General features: G+C 46.1%; 10 non-coding genes across 10 annotated transcripts; all 10 read left to right on the forward strand.

The window, feature by feature from the left end:
* Positions 1 to 673: 673 nt before the first annotated feature.
* On the forward strand, positions 674 to 864 carry LOC130306077 (U2 spliceosomal RNA). Its single transcript, XR_008855476.1, has one exon. It is a non-coding gene; the product is annotated as a U2 spliceosomal RNA (small nuclear RNA).
* Positions 865 to 2,950: 2,086 nt separating this feature from the next.
* LOC130306078 (U2 spliceosomal RNA) lies at positions 2,951 to 3,141 on the forward strand. The gene has a single exon (XR_008855477.1). It is a non-coding gene; the product is annotated as a U2 spliceosomal RNA (small nuclear RNA).
* A 2,084-nt stretch (positions 3,142 to 5,225) lies between these two features.
* On the forward strand, positions 5,226 to 5,416 carry LOC130306079 (U2 spliceosomal RNA). Its single transcript, XR_008855478.1, has one exon. It is a non-coding gene; the product is annotated as a U2 spliceosomal RNA (small nuclear RNA).
* Positions 5,417 to 7,505: 2,089 nt separating this feature from the next.
* Positions 7,506 to 7,696, forward strand: LOC130306081 (U2 spliceosomal RNA). Its single transcript, XR_008855479.1, has one exon. It is a non-coding gene; the product is annotated as a U2 spliceosomal RNA (small nuclear RNA).
* A 2,096-nt stretch (positions 7,697 to 9,792) lies between these two features.
* LOC130306082 (U2 spliceosomal RNA) lies at positions 9,793 to 9,983 on the forward strand. Its single transcript, XR_008855480.1, has one exon. It is a non-coding gene; the product is annotated as a U2 spliceosomal RNA (small nuclear RNA).
* A 2,088-nt stretch (positions 9,984 to 12,071) lies between these two features.
* Positions 12,072 to 12,262, forward strand: LOC130306083 (U2 spliceosomal RNA). The gene has a single exon (XR_008855481.1). It is a non-coding gene; the product is annotated as a U2 spliceosomal RNA (small nuclear RNA).
* A 2,074-nt stretch (positions 12,263 to 14,336) lies between these two features.
* LOC130306085 (U2 spliceosomal RNA) lies at positions 14,337 to 14,527 on the forward strand. Its single transcript, XR_008855484.1, has one exon. It is a non-coding gene; the product is annotated as a U2 spliceosomal RNA (small nuclear RNA).
* Positions 14,528 to 16,613: 2,086 nt separating this feature from the next.
* On the forward strand, positions 16,614 to 16,804 carry LOC130306086 (U2 spliceosomal RNA). The gene has a single exon (XR_008855485.1). It is a non-coding gene; the product is annotated as a U2 spliceosomal RNA (small nuclear RNA).
* A 2,074-nt stretch (positions 16,805 to 18,878) lies between these two features.
* Positions 18,879 to 19,069, forward strand: LOC130306087 (U2 spliceosomal RNA). The gene has a single exon (XR_008855486.1). It is a non-coding gene; the product is annotated as a U2 spliceosomal RNA (small nuclear RNA).
* Positions 19,070 to 21,163: 2,094 nt separating this feature from the next.
* LOC130306088 (U2 spliceosomal RNA) lies at positions 21,164 to 21,354 on the forward strand. Its single transcript, XR_008855487.1, has one exon. It is a non-coding gene; the product is annotated as a U2 spliceosomal RNA (small nuclear RNA).
* Positions 21,355 to 22,266: the final 912 nt, after the last annotated feature.

Consider the following 22,266-nt stretch of genomic DNA (forward strand, 5'->3'; position numbering starts at 1 on the left):
GAAGCAACAGGAGATTGTTGCATCCATCTAGAACCCTCAGAACTACAGTGCTATGATGTCACTCACTTCCACAGGCCTTGCAGAGTGTAAACAACAACAACCCAGCTTTGTTGTGTATGTAACCATAGGGATTTGTGATGTCACCTAGAACCTTCACAGCAGCGACAGCTTTATGAGGAGCATCAGCACTGCTCTGCCTGAGCAGAACCATCACCGCCATAGGTTGTCAAATAACCCGGATTTAACCCACACAGGTAAGTCCAATGGGGTGCAGGCATGTCCTCTATGCTTACAGCTTCCCGTGGGTGTTGGTTTGATACCGTTTGGGGACAGCCAAGGAGGCATCTGCAGGCAACAAAGGTAGGTGTGTGCTTGTGTGTGTGTTTCCTATGCAGATCCTAAGCCCAGTGTCACATGCAAGTAGGAGGAGTAAGAAGGGTTCCTGGCAAATCCGGGTTATGGATTGCATTTAAAAAGGCCCCGTGGGAGTGCAATGGGCCCCTGTCTTGCTGCTTAGCAATAATGGTATGGGTTTAGGTTCTGCTGTGTGTACTGGTGGTTGACTGCCCCCCAGCCCAGAGTGTGCATGGAAAATTGTCTGGCAGCCTCCCTGACAGCAAGCAGTGATAGTGCCCATGAAGGGGACCTTGTTGGGCCCGCCCCTTTCACGGTTATCGCTTCTCGGCCTTTTGGCTAAGATCAAGTGTAGTATCTGTTCTTATCAGTTTAATATCTGATACGTCCCCTATCTGGGGACCATATATTAAATGGATTTTTGAGAACGGGGGCCGATTTCGAAGCTTGCTTCCGTCGCCCTATGCATTGACCCGATATGGCAGTATCTTCGGGTACAGTGCACCACCCCCTTACAGGGTTAAAAAGAAAGATTCCTACTTTCATTGCTACCTGCTTGCTGGCTAGCCAGCTAGCCAGCCCTGTGGGCCTTGCTGCTGCTGCTGCAGCCAAAAAACAAAAGGTGGTGCTGCTGCTGCTTCTGCTGCTTCTGCTTCTGCTTGTGTCTGGCCGCTGTTGGAGCGTCCAGGCACAGGACTTCTGCTGCTGCTGACTAAATGGCCTCCTTAATTGGATCATTTGAGTAGCCAGCACACCTGTGCAGGTAGGGCATGACATGATAGGCAGCTGCCTTGATAGCGGGTGGGTGCTGAATGTTCCTAATTGACAAAATAAGATTAATGCTTATGAAGAAATATAAAATCTCATCCCTTCCCCAATATCGCGCCACACCCCTACCCCTTAATTCCCTGGTTGAACTTGATGGACATATGTCTTTTTTCGACCGTACTAACTATGTAACTATGTAACATAACATGGGGGGGGTCTCCTGGCTGTTCACACAGGTGTGTCATTGCTGTACATTGACCATGCATTGCTTCTGTGGTATTGCAAAGGCAAAGACAAATGCTTCCAGCCATCCATTGCACTAATGGATTGGTCATCAGCTGGCTGTCTATGTCCCGCATCAATATAGACCAAAGTACAGAGGGTTAGGCTATGCTATTGTGCACCTACCTGATGCATCAGAAGGTGCGAGGCCCTTGCTAAATTCTGTGCACAGACTTTGAGATCTATACTTTAGACTGTATCTAAACCTGCTCCAACATGGACTGACATTCTGGCCTACTTTCAGCCGATGCGACTTGTCTGTCGCTGAACAGTCGCTTTTTATGTATTCAGCACCTATGTATAATGTTGTAAAAATGCTCTAAAAGCTAAAGTCGCAGAAATGTCACACATATTTGGCCTGCAACTTTCTGTGCGACAAATTCAGACAGGAAAAATCAGTATAAATCCTTAGAAAATTATCCCCCAGTGTCTCCATCTGCTGGCGGTATTGAATAAGCATTGCTGCACTGATGGGGTATGCATTAGACGAAAAAAAAGAAGAAAAAGAAGAATAATACGCCCAGAAAAGAGGCGAAAAGGAGAAAAACGTAAAAAAACGTGAAAAAAAAGTAAGAGGAAGAGAAGGGAAAAAAAGGTGGAAATGGGTTTAAAAGTGATTTCGGCGGAGAAATATATATATATATATATATATATATATATATATATATATATACGCGCACACACACACATATATATAAACGTATTCTCCGTTGAGATATTGCAGCCGCTGCTGTGTCCAGGCCCAGGAGCCTTAGCACTGTGCTGTGATGTCACTCAATACCACTGACATCACTAGGTGTAAACAACATCTCTCCTTTGCTGTGTATGTGACTATGGAGCTGTTTGGTGATGTCGTCTATTATGGCCTTCATAGAAGCAACAGGAGATTGTTGCATCCATCTAGAACCCTCAGAACTACAGTGCTATGATGTCACTCACTTCCACAGGCCTTGCAGAGTGTAAACAACAACAACCCAGCTTTGTTGTGTATGTAACCATAGGGATTTGTGATGTCACCTAGAACCTTCACAGCAGCGACAGCTTTATGAGGAGCATCAGCACTGCTCTGCCTGAGCAGAACCATCACCGCCATAGGTTGTCAAATAACCCGGATTTAACCCACACAGGTAAGTCCAATGGGGTGCAGGCATGTCCTCTATGCTTACAGCTTCCCGTGGGTGTTGGTTTGATACCGTTTGGGGACAGCCAAGGAGGCATCTGCAGGCAACAAAGGTAGGTGTGTGCTTGTGTGTGTGTTTCCTATGCAGATCCTAAGCCCAGTGTCACATGCAAGTAGGAGGAGTAAGAAGGGTTCCTGGCAAATCCGGGTTATGGATTGCATTTAAAAAGGCCCCGTGGGAGTGCAATGGGCCCCTGTCTTGCTGCTTAGCAATAATGGTATGGGTTTAGGTTCTGCTGTGTGTACTGGTGGTTGACTGCCCCCCAGCCCAGAGTGTGCATGGAAAATTGTCTGGCAGCCTCCCTGACAGCAAGCAGTGATAGTGCCCATGAAGGGGACCTTGTTGGGCCCGCCCCTTTCACGGTTATCGCTTCTCGGCCTTTTGGCTAAGATCAAGTGTAGTATCTGTTCTTATCAGTTTAATATCTGATACGTCCCCTATCTGGGGACCATATATTAAATGGATTTTTGAGAACGGGGGCCGATTTCGAAGCTTGCTTCCGTCGCCCTATGCATTGACCCGATATGGCAGTATCTTCGGGTACAGTGCACCACCCCCTTACAGGGTTAAAAAGAAAGATTCCTACTTTCATTGCTACCTGCTTGCTGGCTAGCCAGCTAGCCAGCCCTGTGGGCCTTGCTGCTGCTGCTGCAGCCAAAAAACAAAAGGTGGTGCTGCTGCTGCTTCTGCTGCTTCTGCTTCTGCTTGTGTCTGGCCGCTGTTGGAGCGTCCAGGCACAGGACTTCTGCTGCTGCTGACTAAATGGCCTCCTTAATTGGATCATTTGAGTAGCCAGCACACCTGTGCAGGTAGGGCATGACATGATAGGCAGCTGCCTTGATAGCGGGTGGGTGCTGAATGTTCCTAATTGACAAAATAAGATTAATGCTTATGAAGAAATATAAAATCTCATCCCTTCCCCAATATCGCGCCACACCCCTACCCCTTAATTCCCTGGTTGAACTTGATGGACATATGTCTTTTTTCGACCGTACTAACTATGTAACTATGTAACATAACATGGGGGGGGTCTCCTGGCTGTTCACACAGGTGTGTCATTGCTGTACATTGACCATGCATTGCTTCTGTGGTATTGCAAAGGCAAAGACAAATGCTTCCAGCCATCCATTGCACTAATGGATTGGTCATCAGCTGGCTGTCTATGTCCCGCATCAATATAGACCAAAGTACAGAGGGTTAGGCTATGCTATTGTGCACCTACCTGATGCATCAGAAGGTGCGAGGCCCTTGCTAAATTCTGTGCACAGACTTTGAGATCTATACTTTAGACTGTATCTAAACCTGCTCCAACATGGACTGACATTCTGGCCTACTTTCAGCCGATGCGACTTGTCTGTCGCTGAACAGTCGCTTTTTATGTATTCAGCACCTATGTATAATGTTGTAAAAATGCTCTAGAAGCTAAAGTCGCAGAAATGTCACACATATTTGGCCTGCAACTTTCTGTGCGACAAATTCAGACAGGAAAAATCAGTATAAATCCTTAGAAAATTATCCCCCAGTGTCTCCATCTGCTGGCGGTATTGAATAAGCATTGCTGCACTGATGGGGTATGCATTAGACGAAAAAAAAGAAGAAAAAGAAGAATAATACGCCCAGAAAAGAGGCGAAAAGGAGAAAAACGTAAAAAAACTTGAAAAAAAAGTAAGAGGAAGAGAAGGGAAAAAAAGGTGGAAATGGGTTTAAAAGTGATTTCGGCGGAGAAATATATATATATATATATATATATATATATATATATATATACGCGCACACACACACATATATATAAACGTATTCTCCGTTGAGATATTGCAGCCGCTGCTGTGTCCAGGCCCAGGAGCCTTAGCACTGTGCTGTGATGTCACTCAATACCACTGACATCACTAGGTGTAAACAACATCTCTCCTTTGCTGTGTATGTGACTATGGAGCTGTTTGGTGATGTCGTCTATTATGGCCTTCATAGAAGCAACAGGAGATTGTTGCATCCATCTAGAACCCTCAGAACTACAGTGCTATGATGTCACTCACTTCCACAGGCCTTGCAGAGTGTAAACAACAACAACCCAGCTTTGTTGTGTATGTAACCATAGGGATTTGTGATGTCACCTAGAACCTTCACAGCAGCGACAGCTTTATGAGGAGCATCAGCACTGCTCTGCCTGAGCAGAACCATCACCGCCATAGGTTGTCAAATAACCCGGATTTAACCCACACAGGTAAGTCCAATGGGGTGCAGGCATGTCCTCTATGCTTACAGCTTCCCGTGGGTGTTGGTTTGATACCGTTTGGGGACAGCCAAGGAGGCATCTGCAGGCAACAAAGGTAGGTGTGTGCTTGTGTGTGTGTTTCCTATGCAGATCCTAAGCCCAGTGTCACATGCAAGTAGGAGGAGTAAGAAGGGTTCCTGGCAAATCCGGGTTATGGATTGCATTTAAAAAGGCCCCGTGGGAGTGCAATGGGCCCCTGTCTTGCTGCTTAGCAATAATGGTATGGGTTTAGGTTCTGCTGTGTGTACTGGTGGTTGACTGCCCCCCAGCCCAGAGTGTGCATGGAAAATTGTCTGGCAGCCTCCCTGACAGCAAGCAGTGATAGTGCCCATGAAGGGGACCTTGTTGGGCCCGCCCCTTTCACGGTTATCGCTTCTCGGCCTTTTGGCTAAGATCAAGTGTAGTATCTGTTCTTATCAGTTTAATATCTGATACGTCCCCTATCTGGGGACCATATATTAAATGGATTTTTGAGAACGGGGGCCGATTTCGAAGCTTGCTTCCGTCGCCCTATGCATTGACCCGATATGGCAGTATCTTCGGGTACAGTGCACCACCCCCTTACAGGGTTAAAAAGAAAGATTCCTACTTTCATTGCTACCTGCTTGCTGGCTAGCCAGCTAGCCAGCCCTGTGGGCCTTGCTGCTGCTGCTGCAGCCAAAAAACAAAAGGTGGTGCTGCTGCTGCTTCTGCTGCTTCTGCTTCTGCTTGTGTCTGGCCGCTGTTGGAGCGTCCAGGCACAGGACTTCTGCTGCTGCTGACTAAATGGCCTCCTTAATTGGATCATTTGAGTAGCCAGCACACCTGTGCAGGTAGGGCATGACATGATAGGCAGCTGCCTTGATAGCGGGTGGGTGCTGAATGTTCCTAATTGACAAAATAAGATTAATGCTTATGAAGAAATATAAAATCTCATCCCTTCCCCAATATCGCGCCACACCCCTACCCCTTAATTCCCTGGTTGAACTTGATGGACATATGTCTTTTTTCGACCGTACTAACTATGTAACTATGTAACATAACATGGGGGGGGGTCTCCTGGCTGTTCACACAGGTGTGTCATTGCTGTACATTGACCATGCATTGCTTCTGTGGTATTGCAAAGGCAAAGACAAATGCTTCCAGCCATCCATTGCACTAATGGATTGGTCATCAGCTGGCTGTCTATGTCCCGCATCAATATAGACCAAAGTACAGAGGGTTAGGCTATGCTATTGTGCACCTACCTGATGCATCAGAAGGTGCGAGGCCCTTGCTAAATTCTGTGCACAGACTTTGAGATCTATACTTTAGACTGTATCTAAACCTGCTCCAACATGGACTGACATTCTGGCCTACTTTCAGCCGATGCGACTTGTCTGTCGCTGAACAGTCGCTTTTTATGTATTCAGCACCTATGTATAATGTTGTAAAAATGCTCTAGAAGCTAAAGTCGCAGAAATGTCACACATATTTGGCCTGCAACTTTCTGTGCGACAAATTCAGACAGGAAAAATCAGTATAAATCCTTAGAAAATTATCCCCCAGTGTCTCCATCTGCTGGCGGTATTGAATAAGCATTGCTGCACTGATGGGGTATGCATTAGACGAAAAAAAAGAAGAAAAAGAAGAATAATACGCCCAGAAAAGAGGCGAAAAGGAGAAAAACGTAAAAAAACGTGAAAAAAAAGTAAGAGGAAGAGAAGGGAAAAAAAGGTGGAAATGGGTTTAAAAGTGATTTCGGCGGAGAAATATATATATATATATATATATATATATATATATATATATATATACGCGCACACACACACATATATATAAACGTATTCTCCGTTGAGATATTGCAGCCGCTGCTGTGTCCAGGCCCAGGAGCCTTAGCACTGTGCTGTGATGTCACTCAATACCACTGACATCACTAGGTGTAAACAACATCTCTCCTTTGCTGTGTATGTGACTATGGAGCTGTTTGGTGATGTCGTCTATTATGGCCTTCATAGAAGCAACAGGAGATTGTTGCATCCATCTAGAACCCTCAGAACTACAGTGCTATGATGTCACTCACTTCCACAGGCCTTGCAGAGTGTAAACAACAACAACCCAGCTTTGTTGTGTATGTAACCATAGGGATTTGTGATGTCACCTAGAACCTTCACAGCAGCGACAGCTTTATGAGGAGCATCAGCACTGCTCTGCCTGAGCAGAACCATCACCGCCATAGGTTGTCAAATAACCCGGATTTAACCCACACAGGTAAGTCCAATGGGGTGCAGGCATGTCCTCTATGCTTACAGCTTCCCGTGGGTGTTGGTTTGATACCGTTTGGGGACAGCCAAGGAGGCATCTGCAGGCAACAAAGGTAGGTGTGTGCTTGTGTGTGTGTTTCCTATGCAGATCCTAAGCCCAGTGTCACATGCAAGTAGGAGGAGTAAGAAGGGTTCCTGGCAAATCCGGGTTATGGATTGCATTTAAAAAGGCCCCGTGGGAGTGCAATGGGCCCCTGTCTTGCTGCTTAGCAATAATGGTATGGGTTTAGGTTCTGCTGTGTGTACTGGTGGTTGACTGCCCCCCAGCCCAGAGTGTGCATGGAAAATTGTCTGGCAGCCTCCCTGACAGCAAGCAGTGATAGTGCCCATGAAGGGGACCTTGTTGGGCCCGCCCCTTTCACGGTTATCGCTTCTCGGCCTTTTGGCTAAGATCAAGTGTAGTATCTGTTCTTATCAGTTTAATATCTGATACGTCCCCTATCTGGGGACCATATATTAAATGGATTTTTGAGAACGGGGGCCGATTTCGAAGCTTGCTTCCGTCGCCCTATGCATTGACCCGATATGGCAGTATCTTCGGGTACAGTGCACCACCCCCTTACAGGGTTAAAAAGAAAGATTCCTACTTTCATTGCTACCTGCTTGCTGGCTAGCCAGCTAGCCAGCCCTGTGGGCCTTGCTGCTGCTGCTGCAGCCAAAAAACAAAAGGTGGTGCTGCTGCTGCTTCTGCTGCTTCTGCTTCTGCTTGTGTCTGGCCGCTGTTGGAGCGTCCAGGCACAGGACTTCTGCTGCTGCTGACTAAATGGCCTCCTTAATTGGATCATTTGAGTAGCCAGCACACCTGTGCAGGTAGGGCATGACATGATAGGCAGCTGCCTTGATAGCGGGTGGGTGCTGAATGTTCCTAATTGACAAAATAAGATTAATGCTTATGAAGAAATATAAAATCTCATCCCTTCCCCAATATCGCGCCACACCCCTACCCCTTAATTCCCTGGTTGAACTTGATGGACATATGTCTTTTTTCGACCGTACTAACTATGTAACTATGTAACATAACATGGGGGGGGTCTCCTGGCTGTTCACACAGGTGTGTCATTGCTGTACATTGACCATGCATTGCTTCTGTGGTATTGCAAAGGCAAAGACAAATGCTTCCAGCCATCCATTGCACTAATGGATTGGTCATCAGCTGGCTGTCTATGTCCCGCATCAATATAGACCAAAGTACAGAGGGTTAGGCTATGCTATTGTGCACCTACCTGATGCATCAGAAGGTGCGAGGCCCTTGCTAAATTCTGTGCACAGACTTTGAGATCTATACTTTAGACTGTATCTAAACCTGCTCCAACATGGACTGACATTCTGGCCTACTTTCAGCCGATGCGACTTGTCTGTCGCTGAACAGTCGCTTTTTATGTATTCAGCACCTATGTATAATGTTGTAAAAATGCTCTAGAAGCTAAAGTCGCAGAAATGTCACACATATTTGGCCTGCAACTTTCTGTGCGACAAATTCAGACAGGAAAAATCAGTATAAATCCTTAGAAAATTATCCCCCAGTGTCTCCATCTGCTGGCGGTATTGAATAAGCATTGCTGCACTGATGGGGTATGCATTAGACGAAAAAAAAGAAGAAAAAGAAGAATAATACGCCCAGAAAAGAGGCGAAAAGGAGAAAAACGTAAAAAAACTTGAAAAAAAAGTAAGAGGAAGAGAAGGGAAAAAAAGGTGGAAATGGGTTTAAAAGTGATTTCGGCGGAGAAATATATATATATATATATATATATATATATATATATATATATATATATATATACGCGCACACACACACATATATATAAACGTATTCTCCGTTGAGATATTGCAGCCGCTGCTGTGTCCAGGCCCAGGAGCCTTAGCACTGTGCTGTGATGTCACTCAATACCACTGACATCACTAGGTGTAAACAACATCTCTCCTTTGCTGTGTATGTGACTATGGAGCTGTTTGGTGATGTCGTCTATTATGGCCTTCATAGAAGCAACAGGAGATTGTTGCATCCATCTAGAACCCTCAGAACTACAGTGCTATGATGTCACTCACTTCCACAGGCCTTGCAGAGTGTAAACAACAACAACCCAGCTTTGTTGTGTATGTAACCATAGGGATTTGTGATGTCACCTAGAACCTTCACAGCAGCGACAGCTTTATGAGGAGCATCAGCACTGCTCTGCCTGAGCAGAACCATCACCGCCATAGGTTGTCAAATAACCCGGATTTAACCCACACAGGTAAGTCCAATGGGGTGCAGGCATGTCCTCTATGCTTACAGCTTCCCGTGGGTGTTGGTTTGATACCGTTTGGGGACAGCCAAGGAGGCATCTGCAGGCAACAAAGGTAGGTGTGTGCTTGTGTGTGTGTTTCCTATGCAGATCCTAAGCCCAGTGTCACATGCAAGTAGGAGGAGTAAGAAGGGTTCCTGGCAAATCCGGGTTATGGATTGCATTTAAAAAGGCCCCGTGGGAGTGCAATGGGCCCCTGTCTTGCTGCTTAGCAATAATGGTATGGGTTTAGGTTCTGCTGTGTGTACTGGTGGTTGACTGCCCCCCAGCCCAGAGTGTGCATGGAAAATTGTCTGGCAGCCTCCCTGACAGCAAGCAGTGATAGTGCCCATGAAGGGGACCTTGTTGGGCCCGCCCCTTTCACGGTTATCGCTTCTCGGCCTTTTGGCTAAGATCAAGTGTAGTATCTGTTCTTATCAGTTTAATATCTGATACGTCCCCTATCTGGGGACCATATATTAAATGGATTTTTGAGAACGGGGGCCGATTTCGAAGCTTGCTTCCGTCGCCCTATGCATTGACCCGATATGGCAGTATCTTCGGGTACAGTGCACCACCCCCTTACAGGGTTAAAAAGAAAGATTCCTACTTTCATTGCTACCTGCTTGCTGGCTAGCCAGCTAGCCAGCCCTGTGGGCCTTGCTGCTGCTGCTGCAGCCAAAAAACAAAAGGTGGTGCTGCTGCTGCTTCTGCTGCTTCTGCTTCTGCTTGTGTCTGGCCGCTGTTGGAGCGTCCAGGCACAGGACTTCTGCTGCTGCTGACTAAATGGCCTCCTTAATTGGATCATTTGAGTAGCCAGCACACCTGTGCAGGTAGGGCATGACATGATAGGCAGCTGCCTTGATAGCGGGTGGGTGCTGAATGTTCCTAATTGACAAAATAAGATTAATGCTTATGAAGAAATATAAAATCTCATCCCTTCCCCAATATCGCGCCACACCCCTACCCCTTAATTCCCTGGTTGAACTTGATGGACATATGTCTTTTTTCGACCGTACTAACTATGTAACTATGTAACATAACATGGGGGGGGTCTCCTGGCTGTTCACACAGGTGTGTCATTGCTGTACATTGACCATGCATTGCTTCTGTGGTATTGCAAAGGCAAAGACAAATGCTTCCAGCCATCCATTGCACTAATGGATTGGTCATCAGCTGGCTGTCTATGTCCCGCATCAATATAGACCAAAGTACAGAGGGTTAGGCTATGCTATTGTGCACCTACCTGATGCATCAGAAGGTGCGAGGCCCTTGCTAAATTCTGTGCACAGACTTTGAGATCTATACTTTAGACTGTATCTAAACCTGCTCCAACATGGACTGACATTCTGGCCTACTTTCAGCCGATGCGACTTGTCTGTCGCTGAACAGTCGCTTTTTATGTATTCAGCACCTATGTATAATGTTGTAAAAATGCTCTAGAAGCTAAAGTCGCAGAAATGTCACACATATTTGGCCTGCAACTTTCTGTGCGACAAATTCAGACAGGAAAAATCAGTATAAATCCTTAGAAAATTATCCCCCAGTGTCTCCATCTGCTGGCGGTATTGAATAAGCATTGCTGCACTGATGGGGTATGCATTAGACGAAAAAAAAGAAGAAAAAGAAGAATAATACGCCCAGAAAAGAGGCGAAAAGGAGAAAAACGTAAAAAAACGTGAAAAAAAAGTAAGAGGAAGAGAAGGGAAAAAAAGGTGGAAATGGGTTTAAAAGTGATTTCGGCGGAGAAATATATATATATATATATATATATATATATATATATATATATATACGCGCACACACACACATATATATAAACGTATTCTCCGTTGAGATATTGCAGCCGCTGCTGTGTCCAGGCCCAGGAGCCTTAGCACTGTGCTGTGATGTCACTCAATACCACTGACATCACTAGGTGTAAACAACATCTCTCCTTTGCTGTGTATGTGACTATGGAGCTGTTTGGTGATGTCGTCTATTATGGCCTTCATAGAAGCAACAGGAGATTGTTGCATCCATCTAGAACCCTCAGAACTACAGTGCTATGATGTCACTCACTTCCACAGGCCTTGCAGAGTGTAAACAACAACAACCCAGCTTTGTTGTGTATGTAACCATAGGGATTTGTGATGTCACCTAGAACCTTCACAGCAGCGACAGCTTTATGAGGAGCATCAGCACTGCTCTGCCTGAGCAGAACCATCACCGCCATAGGTTGTCAAATAACCCGGATTTAACCCACACAGGTAAGTCCAATGGGGTGCAGGCATGTCCTCTATGCTTACAGCTTCCCGTGGGTGTTGGTTTGATACCGTTTGGGGACAGCCAAGGAGGCATCTGCAGGCAACAAAGGTAGGTGTGTGCTTGTGTGTGTGTTTCCTATGCAGATCCTAAGCCCAGTGTCACATGCAAGTAGGAGGAGTAAGAAGGGTTCCTGGCAAATCCGGGTTATGGATTGCATTTAAAAAGGCCCCGTGGGAGTGCAATGGGCCCCTGTCTTGCTGCTTAGCAATAATGGTATGGGTTTAGGTTCTGCTGTGTGTACTGGTGGTTGACTGCCCCCCAGCCCAGAGTGTGCATGGAAAATTGTCTGGCAGCCTCCCTGACAGCAAGCAGTGATAGTGCCCATGAAGGGGACCTTGTTGGGCCCGCCCCTTTCACGGTTATCGCTTCTCGGCCTTTTGGCTAAGATCAAGTGTAGTATCTGTTCTTATCAGTTTAATATCTGATACGTCCCCTATCTGGGGACCATATATTAAATGGATTTTTGAGAACGGGGGCCGATTTCGAAGCTTGCTTCCGTCGCCCTATGCATTGACCCGATATGGCAGTATCTTCGGGTACAGTGCACCACCCCCTTACAGGGTTAAAAAGAAAGATTCCTACTTTCATTGCTACCTGCTTGCTGGCTAGCCAGCTAGCCAGCCCTGTGGGCCTTGCTGCTGCTGCTGCAGCCAAAAAACAAAAGGTGGTGCTGCTGCTGCTTCTGCTGCTTCTGCTTGTGTCTGGCCGCTGTTGGAGCGTCCAGGCACAGGACTTCTGCTGCTGCTGACTAAATGGCCTCCTTAATTGGATCATTTGAGTAGCCAGCACACCTGTGCAGGTAGGGCATGACATGATAGGCAGCTGCCTTGATAGCGGGTGGGTGCTGAATGTTCCTAATTGACAAAATAAGATTAATGCTTATGAAGAAATATAAAATCTCATCCCTTCCCCAATATCGCGCCACACCCCTACCCCTTAATTCCCTGGTTGAACTTGATGGACATATGTCTTTTTTCGACCGTACTAACTATGTAACTATGTAACATAACATGGGGGGGGTCTCCTGGCTGTTCACACAGGTGTGTCATTGCTGTACATTGACCATGCATTGCTTCTGTGGTATTGCAAAGGCAAAGACAAATGCTTCCAGCCATCCATTGCACTAATGGATTGGTCATCAGCTGGCTGTCTATGTCCCGCATCAATATAGACCAAAGTACAGAGGGTTAGGCTATGCTATTGTGCACCTACCTGATGCATCAGAAGGTGCGAGGCCCTTGCTAAATTCTGTGCACAGACTTTGAGATCTATACTTTAGACTGTATCTAAACCTGCTCCAACATGGACTGACATTCTGGCCTACTTTCAGCCGATGCGACTTGTCTGTCGCTGAACAGTCGCTTTTTATGTATTCAGCACCTATGTATAATGTTGTAAAAATGCTCTAGAAGCTAAAGTCGCAGAAATGTCACACATATTTGGCCTGCAACTTTCTGTGCGACAAATTCAGACAGGAAAAATCAGTATAAATCCTTAGAAAATTATCCCCCAGTGTCTCCATCTGCTGGCGGTATTGAATAAGCATTGCTGCACTGATGGGGTATGCATTAGACGAAAAAAAAGAAGAAAAAGAAGAATAATACGCCCAGAAAAGAGGCGAAAAGGAGAAAAACGTAAAAAAACGTGAAAAAAAAGTAAGAGGAAGAGAAGGGAAAAAAAGGTGGAAATGGGTTTAAAAGTGATTTCGGCGGAGAAATATATATATATATATATATATATATATATATATATACGCGCACACACACACATATATATAAACGTATTCTCCGTTGAGATATTGCAGCCGCTGCTGTGTCCAGGCCCAGGAGCCTTAGCACTGTGCTGTGATGTCACTCAATACCACTGACATCACTAGGTGTAAACAACATCTCTCCTTTGCTGTGTATGTGACTATGGAGCTGTTTGGTGATGTCGTCTATTATGGCCTTCATAGAAGCAACAGGAGATTGTTGCATCCATCTAGAACCCTCAGAACTACAGTGCTATGATGTCACTCACTTCCACAGGCCTTGCAGAGTGTAAACAACAACAACCCAGCTTTGTTGTGTATGTAACCATAGGGATTTGTGATGTCACCTAGAACCTTCACAGCAGCGACAGCTTTATGAGGAGCATCAGCACTGCTCTGCCTGAGCAGAACCATCACCGCCATAGGTTGTCAAATAACCCGGATTTAACCCACACAGGTAAGTCCAATGGGGTGCAGGCATGTCCTCTATGCTTACAGCTTCCCGTGGGTGTTGGTTTGATACCGTTTGGGGACAGCCAAGGAGGCATCTGCAGGCAACAAAGGTAGGTGTGTGCTTGTGTGTGTGTTTCCTATGCAGATCCTAAGCCCAGTGTCACATGCAAGTAGGAGGAGTAAGAAGGGTTCCTGGCAAATCCGGGTTATGGATTGCATTTAAAAAGGCCCCGTGGGAGTGCAATGGGCCCCTGTCTTGCTGCTTAGCAATAATGGTATGGGTTTAGGTTCTGCTGTGTGTACTGGTGGTTGACTGCCCCCCAGCCCAGAGTGTGCATGGAAAATTGTCTGGCAGCCTCCCTGACAGCAAGCAGTGATAGTGCCCATGAAGGGGACCTTGTTGGGCCCGCCCCTTTCACGGTTATCGCTTCTCGGCCTTTTGGCTAAGATCAAGTGTAGTATCTGTTCTTATCAGTTTAATATCTGATACGTCCCCTATCTGGGGACCATATATTAAATGGATTTTTGAGAACGGGGGCCGATTTCGAAGCTTGCTTCCGTCGCCCTATGCATTGACCCGATATGGCAGTATCTTCGGGTACAGTGCACCACCCCCTTACAGGGTTAAAAAGAAAGATTCCTACTTTCATTGCTACCTGCTTGCTGGCTAGCCAGCTAGCCAGCCCTGTGGGCCTTGCTGCTGCTGCTGCAGCCAAAAAACAAAAGGTGGTGCTGCTGCTGCTTCTGCTGCTTCTGCTTCTGCTTGTGTCTGGCCGCTGTTGGAGCGTCCAGGCACAGGACTTCTGCTGCTGCTGACTAAATGGCCTCCTTAATTGGATCATTTGAGTAGCCAGCACACCTGTGCAGGTAGGGCATGACATGATAGGCAGCTGCCTTGATAGCGGGTGGGTGCTGAATGTTCCTAATTGACAAAATAAGATTAATGCTTATGAAGAAATATAAAATCTCATCCCTTCCCCAATATCGCGCCACACCCCTACCCCTTAATTCCCTGGTTGAACTTGATGGACATATGTCTTTTTTCGACCGTACTAACTATGTAACTATGTAACATAACATGGGGGGGGTCTCCTGGCTGTTCACACAGGTGTGTCATTGCTGTACATTGACCATGCATTGCTTCTGTGGTATTGCAAAGGCAAAGACAAATGCTTCCAGCCATCCATTGCACTAATGGATTGGTCATCAGCTGGCTGTCTATGTCCCGCATCAATATAGACCAAAGTACAGAGGGTTAGGCTATGCTATTGTGCACCTACCTGATGCATCAGAAGGTGCGAGGCCCTTGCTAAATTCTGTGCACAGACTTTGAGATCTATACTTTAGACTGTATCTAAACCTGCTCCAACATGGACTGACATTCTGGCCTACTTTCAGCCGATGCGACTTGTCTGTCGCTGAACAGTCGCTTTTTATGTATTCAGCACCTATGTATAATGTTGTAAAAATGCTCTAGAAGCTAAAGTCGCAGAAATGTCACACATATTTGGCCTGCAACTTTCTGTGCGACAAATTCAGACAGGAAAAATCAGTATAAATCCTTAGAAAATTATCCCCCAGTGTCTCCATCTGCTGGCGGTATTGAATAAGCATTGCTGCACTGATGGGGTATGCATTAGATGAAAAAAAAGAAGAAAAAGAAGAATAATACGCCCAGAAAAGAGGCGAAAAGGAGAAAAACGTAAAAAAACGTGAAAAAAAAGTAAGAGGAAGAGAAGGGAAAAAAAGGTGGAAATGGGTTTAAAAGTGATTTCGGCGGAGAAATATATATATATATATATATATATATATATATATATATATATACGCGCACACACACACATATATATAAACGTATTCTCCGTTGAGATATTGCAGCCGCTGCTGTGTCCAGGCCCAGGAGCCTTAGCACTGTGCTGTGATGTCACTCAATACCACTGACATCACTAGGTGTAAACAACATCTCTCCTTTGCTGTGTATGTGACTATGGAGCTGTTTGGTGATGTCGTCTATTATGGCCTTCATAGAAGCAACAGGAGATTGTTGCATCCATCTAGAACCCTCAGAACTACAGTGCTATGATGTCACTCACTTCCACAGGCCTTGCAGAGTGTAAACAACAACAACCCAGCTTTGTTGTGTATGTAACCATAGGGATTTGTGATGTCACCTAGAACCTTCACAGCAGCGACAGCTTTATGAGGAGCATCAGCACTGCTCTGCCTGAGCAGAACCATCACCGCCATAGGTTGTCAAATAACCCGGATTTAACCCACACAGGTAAGTCCAATGGGGTGCAGGCATGTCCTCTATGCTTACAGCTTCCCGTGGGTGTTGGTTTGATACCGTTTGGGGACAGCCAAGGAGGCATCTGCAGGCAACAAAGGTAGGTGTGTGCTTGTGTGTGTGTTTCCTATGCAGATCCTAAGCCCAGTGTCACATGCAAGTAGGAGGAGTAAGAAGGGTTCCTGGCAAATCCGGGTTATGGATTGCATTTAAAAAGGCCCCGTGGGAGTGCAATGGGCCCCTGTCTTGCTGCTTAGCAATAATGGTATGGGTTTAGGTTCTGCTGTGTGTACTGGTGGTTGACTGCCCCCCAGCCCAGAGTGTGCATGGAAAATTGTCTGGCAGCCTCCCTGACAGCAAGCAGTGATAGTGCCCATGAAGGGGACCTTGTTGGGCCCGCCCCTTTCACGGTTATCGCTTCTCGGCCTTTTGGCTAAGATCAAGTGTAGTATCTGTTCTTATCAGTTTAATATCTGATACGTCCCCTATCTGGGGACCATATATTAAATGGATTTTTGAGAACGGGGGCCGATTTCGAAGCTTGCTTCCGTCGCCCTATGCATTGACCCGATATGGCAGTATCTTCGGGTACAGTGCACCACCCCCTTACAGGGTTAAAAAGAAAGATTCCTACTTTCATTGCTACCTGCTTGCTGGCTAGCCAGCCCTGTGGGCCTTGCTGCTGCTGCTGCAGCCAAAAAACAAAAGGTGGTGCTGCTGCTGCTTCTTCTGCTTCTGCTTGTGTCTGGCCGCTGTTGGAGCGTCCAGGCACAGGACTTCTGCTGCTGCTGACTAAATGGCCTCCTTAATTGGATCATTTGAGTAGCCAGCACACCTGTGCAGGTAGGGCATGACATGATAGGCAGCTGCCTTGATAGCGGGTGGGTGCTGAATGTTCCTAATTGACAAAATAAGATTAATGCTTATGAAGAAATATAAAATCTCATCCCTTCCCCAATATCGCGCCACACCCCTACCCCTTAATTCCCTGGTTGAACTTGATGGACATATGTCTTTTTTCGACCGTACTAACTATGTAACTATGTAACATAACATGGGGGGGGGGTCTCCTGGCTGTTCACACAGGTGTGTCATTGCTGTACATTGACCATGCATTGCTTCTGTGGTATTGCAAAGGCAAAGACAAATGCTTCCAGCCATCCATTGCACTAATGGATTGGTCATCAGCTGGCTGTCTATGTCCCGCATCAATATAGACCAAAGTACAGAGGGTTAGGCTATGCTATTGTGCACCTACCTGATGCATCAGAAGGTGCGAGGCCCTTGCTAAATTCTGTGCACAGACTTTGAGATCTATACTTTAGACTGTATCTAAACCTGCTCCAACATGGACTGACATTCTGGCCTACTTTCAGCCGATGCGACTTGTCTGTCGCTGAACAGTCGCTTTTTATGTATTCAGCACCTATGTATAATGTTGTAAAAATGCTCTAGAAGCTAAAGTCGCAGAAATGTCACACATATTTGGCCTGCAACTTTCTGTGCGACAAATTCAGACAGGAAAAATCAGTATAAATCCTTAGAAAATTATCCCCCAGTGTCTCCATCTGCTGGCGGTATTGAATAAGCATTGCTGCACTGATGGGGTATGCATTAGACGAAAAAAAAGAAGAAAAAGAAGAATAATACGCCCAGAAAAGAGGCGAAAAGGAGAAAAACGTAAAAAAACGTGAAAAAAAAGTAAGAGGAAGAGAAGGGAAAAAAAGGTGGAAATGGGTTTAAAAGTGATTTCGGCGGAGAAATATATATATATATATATATATATATATATATATATATATATACGCGCACACACACACATATATATAAACGTATTCTCCGTTGAGATATTGCAGCCGCTGCTGTGTCCAGGCCCAGGAGCCTTAGCACTGTGCTGTGATGTCACTCAATACCACTGACATCACTAGGTGTAAACAACATCTCTCCTTTGCTGTGTATGTGACTATGGAGCTGTTTGGTGATGTCGTCTATTATGGCCTTCATAGAAGCAACAGGAGATTGTTGCATCCATCTAGAACCCTCAGAACTACAGTGCTATGATGTCACTCACTTCCACAGGCCTTGCAGAGTGTAAACAACAACAACCCTTCTTTGTTGTGTATGTAACCATAGGGATTTGTGATGTCACCTAGAACCTTCACAGCAGCGACAGCTTTATGAGGAGCATCAGCACTGCTCTGCCTGAGCAGAACCATCACCGCCATAGGTTGTCAAATAACCCGGATTTAACCCACACAGGTAAGTCCAATGGGGTGCAGGCATGTCCTCTATGCTTACAGCTTCCCGTGGGTGTTGGTTTGATACCGTTTGGGGACAGCCAAGGAGGCATCTGCAGGCAACAAAGGTAGGTGTGTGCTTGTGTGTGTGTTTCCTATGCAGATCCTAAGCCCAGTGTCACATGCAAGTAGGAGGAGTAAGAAGGGTTCCTGGCAAATCCGGGTTATGGATTGCATTTAAAAAGGCCCCGTGGGAGTGCAATGGGCCCCTGTCTTGCTGCTTAGCAATAATGGTATGGGTTTAGGTTCTGCTGTGTGTACTGGTGGTTGACTGCCCCCCAGCCCAGAGTGTGCATGGAAAATTGTCTGGCAGCCTCCCTGACAGCAAGCAGTGATAGTGCCCATGAAGGGGACCTTGTTGGGCCCGCCCCTTTCACGGTTATCGCTTCTCGGCCTTTTGGCTAAGATCAAGTGTAGTATCTGTTCTTATCAGTTTAATATCTGATACGTCCCCTATCTGGGGACCATATATTAAATGGATTTTTGAGAACGGGGGCCGATTTCGAAGCTTGCTTCCGTCGCCCTATGCATTGACCCGATATGGCAGTATCTTCGGGTACAGTGCACCACCCCCTTACAGGGTTAAAAAGAAAGATTCCTACTTTCATTGCTACCTGCTTGCTGGCTAGCCAGCTAGCCAGCCCTGTGGGCCTTGCTGCTGCTGCTGCAGCCAAAAAACAAAAGGTGGTGCTGCTGCTGCTTCTGCTGCTTCTGCTTCTGCTTGTGTCTGGCCGCTGTTGGAGCGTCCAGGCACAGGACTTCTGCTGCTGCTGACTAAATGGCCTCCTTAATTGGATCATTTGAGTAGCCAGCACACCTGTGCAGGTAGGGCATGACATGATAGGCAGCTGCCTTGATAGCGGGTGGGTGCTGAATGTTCCTAATTGACAAAATAAGATTAATGCTTATGAGGAAATATAAAATCTCATCCCTTCCCCAATATCGCGCCACACCCCTACCCCTTAATTCCCTGGTTGAACTTGATGGACATATGTCTTTTTTCGACCGTACTAACTATGTAACTATGTAACATAACATGGGGGGGGTCTCCTGGCTGTTCACACAGGTGTGTCATTGCTGTACATTGACCATGCATTGCTTCTGTGGTATTGCAAAGGCAAAGACAAATGCTTCCAGCCATCCATTGCACTAATGGATTGGTCATCAGCTGGCTGTCTATGTCCCGCATCAATATAGACCAAAGTACAGAGGGTTAGGCTATGCTATTGTGCACCTACCTGATGCATCAGAAGGTGCGAGGCCCTTGCTAAATTCTGTGCACAGACTTTGAGATCTATACTTTAGACTGTATCTAAACCTGCTCCAACATGGACTGACATTCTGGCCTACTTTCAGCCGATGCGACTTGTCTGTCGCTGAACAGTCGCTTTTTATGTATTCAGCACCTATGTATAATGTTGTAAAAATGCTCTAGAAGCTAAAGTCGCAGAAATGTCACACATATTTGGCCTGCAACTTTCTGTGCGACAAATTCAGACAGGAAAAATCAGTATAAATCCTTAGAAAATTATCCCCCAGTGTCTCCATCTGCTGGCGGTATTGAATAAGCATTGCTGCACTGATGGGGTATGCATTAGACGAAAAAAAAGAAGAAAAAGAAGAATAATACGCCCAGAAAAGAGGCGAAAAGGAGAAAAACGTAAAAAAACGTGAAAAAAAAGTAAGAGGAAGAGAAGGGAAAAAAAGGTGGAAATGGGTTTAAAAGTGATTTCGGCGGAGAAATATATATATATATATATATATATATATATATATATATATATATATATATACGCGCACACACACACATATATATAAACGTATTCTCCGTTGAGATATTGCAGCCGCTGCTGTGTCCAGGCCCAGGAGCCTTAGCACTGTGCTGTGATGTCACTCAATACCACTGACATCACTAGGTGTAAACAACATCTCTCCTTTGCTGTGTATGTGACTATGGAGCTGTTTGGTGATGTCGTCTATTATGGCCTTCATAGAAGCAACAGGAGATTGTTGCATCCATCTAGAACCCTCAGAACTACAGTGCTATGATGTCACTCACTTCCACAGGCCTTGCAGAGTGTAAACAACAACAACCCAGCTTTGTTGTGTATGTAACCATAGGGATTTGTGATGTCACCTAGAACCTTCACAGCAGCGACAGCTTTATGAGGAGCATCAGCACTGCTCTGCCTGAGCAGAACCATCACCGCCATAGGTTGTCAAATAACCCGGATTTAACCCACACAGGTAAGTCCAATGGGGTGCAGGCATGTCCTCTATGCTTACAGCTTCCCGTGGGTGTTGGTTTGATACCGTTTGGGGACAGCCAAGGAGGCATCTGCAGGCAACAAAGGTAGGTGTGTGCTTGTGTGTGTGTTTCCTATGCAGATCCTAAGCCCAGTGTCACATGCAAGTAGGAGGAGTAAGAAGGGTTCCTGGCAAATCCGGGTTATGGATTGCATTTAAAAAGGCCCCGTGGGAGTGCAATGGGCCCCTGTCTTGCTGCTTAGCAATAATGGTATGGGTTTAGGTTCTGCTGTGTGTACTGGTGGTTGACTGCCCCCCAGCCCAGAGTGTGCATGGAAAATTGTCTGGCAGCCTCCCTGACAGCAAGCAGTGATAGTGCCCATGAAGGGGACCTTGTTGGGCCCGCCCCTTTCACGGTTATCGCTTCTCGGCCTTTTGGCTAAGATCAAGTGTAGTATCTGTTCTTATCAGTTTAATATCTGATACGTCCCCTATCTGGGGACCATATATTAAATGGATTTTTGAGAACGGGGGCCGATTTCGAAGCTTGCTTCCGTCGCCCTATGCATTGACCCGATATGGCAGTATCTTCGGGTACAGTGCACCACCCCCTTACAGGGTTAAAAAGAAAGATTCCTACTTTCATTGCTACCTGCTTGCTGGCTAGCCAGCTAGCCAGCCCTGTGGGCCTTGCTGCTGCTGCTGCAGCCAAAAAACAAAAGGTGGTGCTGCTGCTGCTTCTGCTGCTTCTGCTTCTGCTTGTGTCTGGCCGCTGTTGGAGCGTCCAGGCACAGGACTTCTGCTGCTGCTGACTAAATGGCCTCCTTAATTGGATCATTTGAGTAGCCAGCACACCTGTGCAGGTAGGGCATGACATGATAGGCAGCTGCCTTGATAGCGGGTGGGTGCTGAATGTTCCTAATTGACAAAATAAGATTAATGCTTATGAAGAAATATAAAATCTCATCCCTTCCCCAATATCGCGCCACACCCCTACCCCTTAATTCCCTGGTTGAACTTGATGGACATATGTCTTTTTTCGACCGTACTAACTATGTAACTATGTAACATAACATGGGGGGGGTCTCCTGGCTGTTCACACAGGTGTGTCATTGCTGTACATTGACCATGCATTGCTTCTGTGGTATTGCAAAGGCAAAGACAAATGCTTCCAGCCATCCATTGCACTAATGGATTGGTCATCAGCTGGCTGTCTATGTCCCGCATCAATATAGACCAAAGTACAGAGGGTTAGGCTATGCTATTGTGCACCTACCTGATGCATCAGAAGGTGCGAGGCCCTTGCTAAATTCTGTGCACAGACTTTGAGATCTATACTTTAGACTGTATCTAAACCTGCTCCAACATGGACTGACATTCTGGCCTACTTTCAGCCGATGCGACTTGTCTGTCGCTGAACAGTCGCTTTTTATGTATTCAGCACCTATGTATAATGTTGTAAAAATGCTCTAGAAGCTAAAGTCGCAGAAATGTCACACATATTTGGCCTGCAACTTTCTGT

Source organism: Hyla sarda, unplaced genomic scaffold, assembly GCF_029499605.1.
Source record: "Hyla sarda isolate aHylSar1 unplaced genomic scaffold, aHylSar1.hap1 scaffold_1355, whole genome shotgun sequence".
Classification (NCBI taxonomy): domain Eukaryota; kingdom Metazoa; phylum Chordata; class Amphibia; order Anura; family Hylidae; genus Hyla; species Hyla sarda.